We start from the raw sequence: 9,291 nt of genomic DNA, 5'->3' as shown, positions 1-9,291 counted from the left end.
TCTTTTAAGTCCAATAAGGATCTTAGAACAAGTAAACTATTAGAGATATTAAATATGGATCTTTTTGGACCAATTGGAACTATAAATCTTGGAGGTAAGGTATACAAATTTGTAATTATGAATGATTATTCTAGATTCACATGGGCTAAATTTCTATATCATAAGAGTGAATCATTTTATGAGTTTAGACATTTTTCAATATGGATTCAAAAAAAACTAGGATGTAAAATTTAAATAATTTAGAGTGATCATGGAGGAGAATTTGAAAATGAAAATTTTAAGGATTTTTATAAAGAAAAAGGAATTGATCATAATTTTTCTACACCTAGAACCCCTTAGCAGAAAAGGGTACTCGAAAGGAAAAATAGAACATTAATAGAAGCTGCTCGAGGCATGTTGGCAGAATACTCACTTTCTAAATATTTTTGGGTTGAGGCGGTTAGCACAGCATGTTATATTCTAAATAGGGTGAATGTTAGATCAAACTTAAATAAAATACCCTATGAGTTACTAAAGGGAAGAACACCTAATTTATCTCATTTGCATATTTTTGGATGTAAGGTATTTATACATAACAATGAAAAATCTATCTTAGGAAAATTTGATCCAAAATCAGATGAAGGAATTTTTATAGGATACTTAAGTGTTAGAAAATCTTATAGAGAATTCAATAAAAGAACATTAGTAATTGAAGAGACCACACATATTGTATTTGATGAATCTGGAATTTTGGAAGAACCAATTGTTAAAGAAGATGAGATAGAGATTAAATCCAAAAAGATTGAGAAAATAAATTTGGAAAAAATTTTAAAGATAGAAAACCTAGTGCTTGGAGATTTGAGATTTTCTAAGAAGCACTCAAAGAAATTGATTATAGGTGAACCTAGTGAGGGTGTTAGGACTAGGCGTGAACTGAACAAAGAAGTCAATCATTCAGCCTTTATTTCAATGATAGAACCCACAAATATTTATCAAGCTCTTTCAGATGAATTTTAGATATTGGCAATACAGGATGAATTAAATCAATTTAAAAGAAATGAAGTTTGGGAATTAACTGCAAGACCAATGGATCAAAGTGTAGTTGGAACTAAATGGGTATTCAAGAACAAAATGAATGACTCAGGAGAAGTCATTAGAAATAAGGCTTGATTGGTGGATAAGGGGTATAATCAGATTGAAGGGATTAATTTTGAGGATACTTTTACCTCGAAAGCTAGATTTGAAGCAATTAGGGTTTTGTTAGCTATTGTCTGTTTTAGAGGATTTAAATTGTACTAAATGGATGTTAAAAGTGCCTTTTTAAATGTGGTAATTCAAGAGGATGTATATGTGGAACAACCTCCAAGTTTTGAAAATTCTAAACATTCAAATCATGTTTTCAAATTAAAAAAGGCATTATATGGATTAAAACAGCCACCTAGGGCTTGGTATGAGAGGTTGAGCACCTTCCTACTTGAGATATCTTTTGAAAAAGGAAGTGTGGACACAACTCTCTTTTTGAAGAAATTGGGAGAGGAAATACTCATTGTACAAATTTATGTTGATGATATCATCTTTGGATCTATAAATAAAAATCTTTGTGATGATTTTTCTAAAACAATGAGTACTGAATTTGAGATGAGTCTAATGGGAGATTTGAGCTATTTTCTAGGATTTATCTTAAGCAAACTGAGGAGGGTATATTTCTTTGTCAATCAAAGTATATAAAGGATATCCTCAAAAAGTATGAAATAGATAATGCTAAACCTATTAATACACCTATGAGTTCCCCAGTACAGCTGGATAAGGACCCTAAGGGAAAATCGGTTGATCAAAAGAAATTTAGAGGGATAATTGATCTTTTCTTTACTTGACAGCTAGCCGACCCGATATCATGTTTAGTGTTTTATTATGTGCTAGATTTCAATCAGATCCAAAAGAATCACATTTTAGAGTAATGAAAAGATTTTAAGATATCTGTTGGGAACTCAGAACTTAGAAATTTGGTATCCTAAGTTAAGCTCTTCATTTGAAATAATTGAATTTTTAGATTCAGATTTTGTAGGTTATAGGGTTGATAAAAAGAGTACTTCTTGAATATATCAATTCATTAGAAATTCTTTAGTCTCTTGGTCCAGTAGAAAAAAATAATCAGTAGCCCTATTTACTGCTAAAGCTGAATACATTGCCTTAGGAAGTTGTGTGGCACAAGTACTCTGGTTGAAACAACAGATGATTGATTTAAGATTAAAAATAGGCACAATTCCCATTTATTGTGATAACACTGGTACCATTTGTATCTCTAAAAATCTTATTCAATATTCAAGAACCAAACATATAGACATTAGGCATCATTTCATAAGGGATCATGTAATCAAAGGAGAAATTGAACTCAATCATGTATCAATAGAAAATCAACTTGCAGACATTTTTTCTAAAATATTAGCCTTTGATACTTTCAATATATTAAGAACAAGGCTTGTTGTGATTGACTTGAACGCTTAATTAAATGTTTTTGCAACATTTATATTTTTACTTATGTGTCTTTTAATTTTATGATTTTCTGTATGTGTTTTTCAGTGTTTTGTTCGTGCTTGATTTTGCAATCTCCTGTTTGTTTGTTTTGTGTGCTTTCACATCAAGATTCATGATTTTTGAGTGTTGGCATGAAAATTTTAGTGTGAAATTTGTCTGAACAAAATTATTTTTGTACGGGATGAATCATGTAGCATATTAACAAATGGTTTTGCATGCATTTTTTCAATTTTTTTAATACTATTTGTCTGTAAGATTGTGACGATCATCCGGATGATATGTATTCAGTCGTATGTACGCATGTAGACAGTTATACGGATAATATCAGTTTCTTTATTTCTGATCATACGTATGAACTTTCAGTTCATACATATGAACATGTGGAAATTCAATGTGGGGGACGTTTCAAACAGTCATAAACATGATCTTAAAAACCTGATCATCCTGGAAGAACACCTGTTCGTCTGTACGATCGTTTGGTCAAAAGTTTGTACAAATGGATGCCTCGTAACTTGCATGTTTATTAAAATTCATTTCATTTTTGAACACATTCGTTCGTACATACTAAATTTATTTCGTACGTACGAACCCAAATTCATCCTGGACGAAAAAATTATCGTTCGTACGAAAATTCATTTTTTCTTTGAATTGAAAGGTTTTGAACTCAAACCACATTCACTTCAAAAACTCTTTCAATCCTCTAAATCTTCTTGATCTTTTCCATGGCTAGTTCAAGTAAAAGAGACAGGCAAAAGGTACTGCTAAGGGACCCCCCTCTAGAAACCTTAGAGAAAACTTTCTGTCAAAAGAAAATGAGGAGTCCTTCCCTTGGTTCGTATCTGCCAAGATCATCCCCTCTAGAGTCCTTCTCCAAGAATAAATCACTTTTAAAAATATGAAACTTTTTGCTTCTACATAGTTTACACTTATTCTGAGTCTAGTTCACTTCTAAAACAATGAAACTTTCCACTACTTCCTTACAAATATGTCTTTTAACTCTGGCCAAACTGTGATTAATTCATATGTTTTTAAGAAGAAAGTAGAGATAATAAAAATGAATTTGGGAGTATTTTTAAACTTAAGGAGTCAAGGGATTAGAGCCCGTACTTTTACTTCTTCCTCCGACTTTAACTAGACTGTGATAATTGAGGTTATTAAGGGTTTGGAAATGAAGTACATTTACCTAAGTTGTCCACTCTTAATCATAATGCTCAAACCATTCAGCATGTTCTTCGAACCTCTATTATTTCTAAAGCTGGGGATAGAGTAAATATTACCCTTCTTGTTTCCACAGTGACTTATTTGATTATGACAAGCCAACCAATAGATGAAGCCCAACTGGTCATTGACTATATTTATGGACTTTTTGAGATTGGCCATGTCTCCCACAAGAGAAAGAAAAATATAGCCTTAGTACATCTTGTGACCTACATTTTGGAGAAGAAATATGACCTAGTCCATCCAGTTCAAAATCTAGAAGAGTCTATCTACTACAATGATGGATCATTCCGAGCAATCTTTTATAGAGATCCACATGTGCTAAGTAGTGACTCTAAGGAGGAAAGGAGAAGAGCTACACCTGCACCTACACCTACTATTAGAAAAAACTTTTAGGATTTGGTTCAGCATTTTGATCATCTTGAGACTCATTTTGATCATCACTTTGATCAAATTGAAACTCATCTACAGTAGCAGGACATACAGAACCAATAGGACATGGGTTGGATGCGAGGCCAACTGGATGCTATAGGCTCGAATATGGCTATGATGAGTAGTTATTATAACTTCTTCAACCAACCACCTCCTCCTCCAGATCAGGGCCCCTCTGAGTGATGACTGTACTTATTTATAATTCTCTCTACCAAATGTGATGCGATGTGATTATTAATTGTTATGTTTTTATGTTTCATGTCATGTTATGTGATGTTGATGTTTATGATTTATCTTTTTTTTTGTGATGTGATTTGTTAGTTTTTATGTGTTTATTTATTTGTGCCTTTGTATTGATATCTTCCATGCACAATTTACTATCTTCTACTAATAATATCAATAAAAATTATCCTATCTTGTTTTACTTTTTTGATTTTATTTCAAAAATATGTGTTAGCCTATATGATCATCTTTGAAATATTGATTTCACAAGTGTTATATTTAGAATTGCAATACAAAATTGATTTCATTAGAAAATCTAATTTTTCAAAAATTTAAGTTGTGATTATAGCTTGATGTACTTAAAGAATGTCAATCTCATGTCTTTTGTTAGACTAACATAATTTTTAAATTATTATTGCAATTATGATATTTCTTATTTTGTATTTCTCTAATCAATATAAATATTGTTGTACTTACAGAAACTTGAGATTTTAGATTATTAATTTTGGAAAGATCAAGAATACACATGAAAATGTACAAATGTACAAAATATAAAAAAAATGAGTAATGGTTCGTAAATTGAAAAAGTGGCACAGAATTAAACCAAAAATAAAATGATGCATAAAGTGTGCCATAAAAATTGTAAAGATATGCAAAGCGCCACAAGTTATGCTCTTTCCTCATTCTTTTAATCTTTAAATTCAAACTAATCTTCTGTGCAATTTTATTTTATATTGAATTTTGAAATATAGAAATTTTTTATTCATCTACTTTTCAAAAATTTTGCTTATTTCATTATCTAAACTGATTAATGATTTTTATATTTTTTTTCTTGTCAATGTTATATCTATACTTAAATCATATGAATCTTTCTATTTCTCTAATGCATTTAATTTCTATTTGCAAATATAATTCAATCTCTTTAAAGGATCGATTTTCAAAGGCTTTTCATATGACTTCTTATATTTATGCATTATTTTTGTTTATCTCTTCTTCTCTTTTTACTTTTGTCAAAAAGGGGGAGAAATATTATTTGAAATTTTTTAATGTATTATTAATGTGTTGTTCGTATTTTTGTGATTGAATTTTTTATAAAAATCTAAAAATTGGGATTAGTTAAAAAAATATACCCCATATTATCACATGCTTATTTATTCAGGGGGAGTTTAGGATAAACTTAGGAATTTAAAAATTATACAAATAATAATTGTTTTACCATCATCAAAAAGGGGGAGTTTGTTGAGAGAGTTACTACTTAGCTTTGCGTGCTTCACATTCTTGTAACTTATATGTTTTGATGATTCCAAATATTATTGTTTTGAGTATTACTTTCTCCTAAAACAATTTGGAAGAATTATTTTTTGGCTTTTGTGTGTACTAACATTTCAAGGAAATCATACTCCAGATTATCGAAGACTTTAAATCAAAGATTTTCTTATTATTTTTTGTAACTTGGAGTCTGTATTTGTTTTACTTGAGTCAGAGAGAGTGTGATTGTAATTAAGTAACTCAGCACACACACATCAGGGGAGATCTTTAAAATTCACAATTTTTAGTACTGATTGTATAGGACAAACTATGTTCGTATGGGAAGATCAGATAACTTATACACCTCTAGGTTAAATGGAATGAATAGAGGGTGAGTAAAAATTTTTCTAAGTGATGTTCATCCAGACGAACAGTCTCATTCATCTCTTAAAGATCTCCTCTAGATTTTCAGTTTGAACTATTCATTCAGATGAATAGTCCCATTCATCTCTGGACAATCTTCTCTAGATTTTCAGTTTGAACTATTTATCTAGATGAATAGTCCCATTCATCTCTTGATGATCTCCTCTAGATTTTCAGTTTGAATGTTTGTCAGACGAATAATCCCATTCATCTCTGGATGATCTCCTCTGGATTTCTAGTTTGAACTGTTCATCCAGATGAATAGTCCCATTCATTTCTAGACGATCTCCTCTAGATTTTCAGTTTATTCTATTCATCCAGACGAATCGACACCATCCCTGGACGATGCTATTCTTTGTACTTTTGATTCATCCTATTTTTTGTCCCAATGAACCTTTGAAATAACTGTTCATACCGGACGAACTATATTCGTACGAGATGATGATTGGGTACGAAGGAATTTCATACCAATGCACATTAAGTTCATACGTAACCATTTTTACATTATTCGTACGTATGAAATTCGATCGTATGGGATGATCGAGTATGCATAGATTTGAAAATTTGTAGTCATTGGAAAGTTTTTTTTTCATGTCTTTCATATAAAACATCCACTTTAGACTATCATGAGATCTTCTTGTCTACTGGTCTTCATGCAAACTAAAGAGAGAATGAAGGAGAGAGTGTGAGAGAGTGCTTGGAGATTTCTTACTACTAGAGCTTGAATGGTTCACTTGGTACTCAAAGGTAAGGATCTTTGTTTGTGAATTGTGATTACTTCACTCTTTTCTCTTGTCCTTCCAGATTTCTCGTGAGAAGATCTTTTCAAGGAGATCCAATTCTCTGCTAACAATCGAGGAGTGTGAACCGTGGGAGGTTCTATGCCTAAACTTGAAGAAGTGTGAAAGAACAAAGGGTTCTCTGCCTATACTTGGAGAGTGTGAACAGAGAGAGGTACTCTTCCTACACTTGAAAGGGTTCTCTGCCTACACTTGGAGAGTGTGGACAAAGGGTTCTCTGCCTACACTTGGATGATGGTTCTTTGCCGCACCGGGTAGTGGTGGAAGAGTTTTTTTTGTGAAGGCTTCTCTGCCTTGCTGTGGTTGTAAAAGGAGAGACACTAAGTAGTAATAGAGAAATACCTAAAGTGGGAGAATTCAGGGAGTGGATGTAGGTTGTTTTTGACCGAACCACTATAAATCTTGTGTCTTTTTATTTTCCATTGCTTTTTTACTTTATTGTTTTCTGTTGATCTATGGTTGAAACAGTCTAAATTTACATGTTCATATGGATGAAAGTGTTCGCAATAATTTCATACTATGGACGTCATATGTATGAAGGCAACTTCATACAGTATTTTTCTACCCATTATTTGATTAACTACTTGTTGGAGGAACTACCTAAAAAAATCATCTCGTACGATCCAAAATCATATAGTATGATTATTTTTAAAAATTATAAGTTATAATACTTCATCGATGTGTGTATGCATGGTTACCTAATTACAATCACTCTCTCAAACTCAAGATAAATAAAAAATTATAGACTCCAAATATATTTAACCCTAATGTAATCTATCTTGAAGTCTTAAATAGTCTAAAGTATGATTTCCCTGAAATGTTAGTACACACAAACAACTAAAGCAATATATCCAGTATATGTTAAAGAAACAGTAATCAAACAATAATATTTTGAATCCTCAAAAACACACATAATATAAAAACATAGTTATAAAAACTAAATTGCAACACAGATATATATATAAAGATAGGGAATTCCATCATTTCAATCACACATTTTATAGTTCTCAATATTCACCACTTCACTCTAAGTCCTTTTAATCAAATGGCTAGAGAAAAGCATTCTATGTTCTTTTAGGTAGCTCTTCCAGACATCCTAAATTTAATAAAGCTACTGATGAAGAAGCCTACCATAGGTATATGGCAGCAGAGAAAACTCTAATGAAAATTATCAATCATGAAGTTCTTAATTTCTAGGTATTAAACATTTTTATTGGCACCACAGTACAATTTATTCTAACCTTAGCCCTCCTCATCAATTCTAAATATCTTTTTGAGCTCCTTACAATACTTAGAGTTAATAGTGAGGGCACAACACTTCAATCTTTTAATTTTAAAAGTTTAATAGAGATTAAATATGAAGATTTTGATCAAATCCTATATCTTTCCACTTCTGGCCTCAAATCTCACCCCATATCCTTTGTTTTTAACTATGACTAGACCAAGAAAATATTACCTTTAAGGATACTCTACTAAATAGTCATTCTCCTTTAGTCTACACCCTTATAATTCAACCTATCTTTCAAAAATAATTATTCTTAAAGCAGACCATAGGGTCATCATCACACCCCATCTATTCCTCATTGCATATTTCATTATTATTAAAGCTAATTTTGATGTAACAAACCTAATTATCTACTATATTTAAACTTGACAAGTATTATAGATCCCAGAAATAAATATAAGCAAAACCTATCACTAAGATACCTCATAGCCTTTTTCTTATTATCAAAATACAACCCATAATATCGTACACCACCTGATCACGTCGCATTCTTCTACTCTAACAGTTCTTTTCATGTACTCTATAATGTTAGATGTTGTCATCGTTGTTATATGGAGTATATTGAGCTAGGGGAGGTAGGGAGAGTTTTAACACCAAGCCCAACACTAGCTCCTACTCACCACTTACATGACCATAACTCAATAGTGGAGTGACTTAACTTCCTTGAGATGTAATTAGCTACACAGTATTAGGAGACAACTCAGCATTGGGAGTGGCTTCACCAACAACACTAGCTTTTCCTAATATAGTATGAACTACATCAGTAAGACCACATAGAGATTTAATAATTATACAGTAGTAGTACGACCAGGTTAACTTTATTTTTTGACAACAAAAGAATAAGGAAAATTGAGCCTGGTTTAATTACCAATTATTTGGCCTTCACCAATATTTCTAACTTCCACCACCACCACTTGATTAAGGTCCTTCCTCCTTCTGAGAGAGATGCGTAGTGTTGTAGTTTTCATTCTCTGTTGCTTTGTCTTATGTTATCTTCTATATTTATTATGTTGACTTTATTTTTTCTCCTTTTTGATGATGTCAAAAGGGGGAGTAAAATGGTGGTAGAATGTATCTTTCTTATGTTTAGTTCAGTTCTCTCTATATTTACTCTTATGCTTGTTGTGTTTTTAAATAATAAAAAATCAA

The sequence above is a fragment of the Dendrobium catenatum genome, unplaced genomic scaffold (assembly GCF_001605985.2).
Source record: "Dendrobium catenatum unplaced genomic scaffold, ASM160598v2 fragScaff_scaffold_390, whole genome shotgun sequence".
Classification (NCBI taxonomy): domain Eukaryota; kingdom Viridiplantae; phylum Streptophyta; class Magnoliopsida; order Asparagales; family Orchidaceae; genus Dendrobium; species Dendrobium catenatum.
This window is presented reverse-complemented; position numbering follows the sequence as displayed.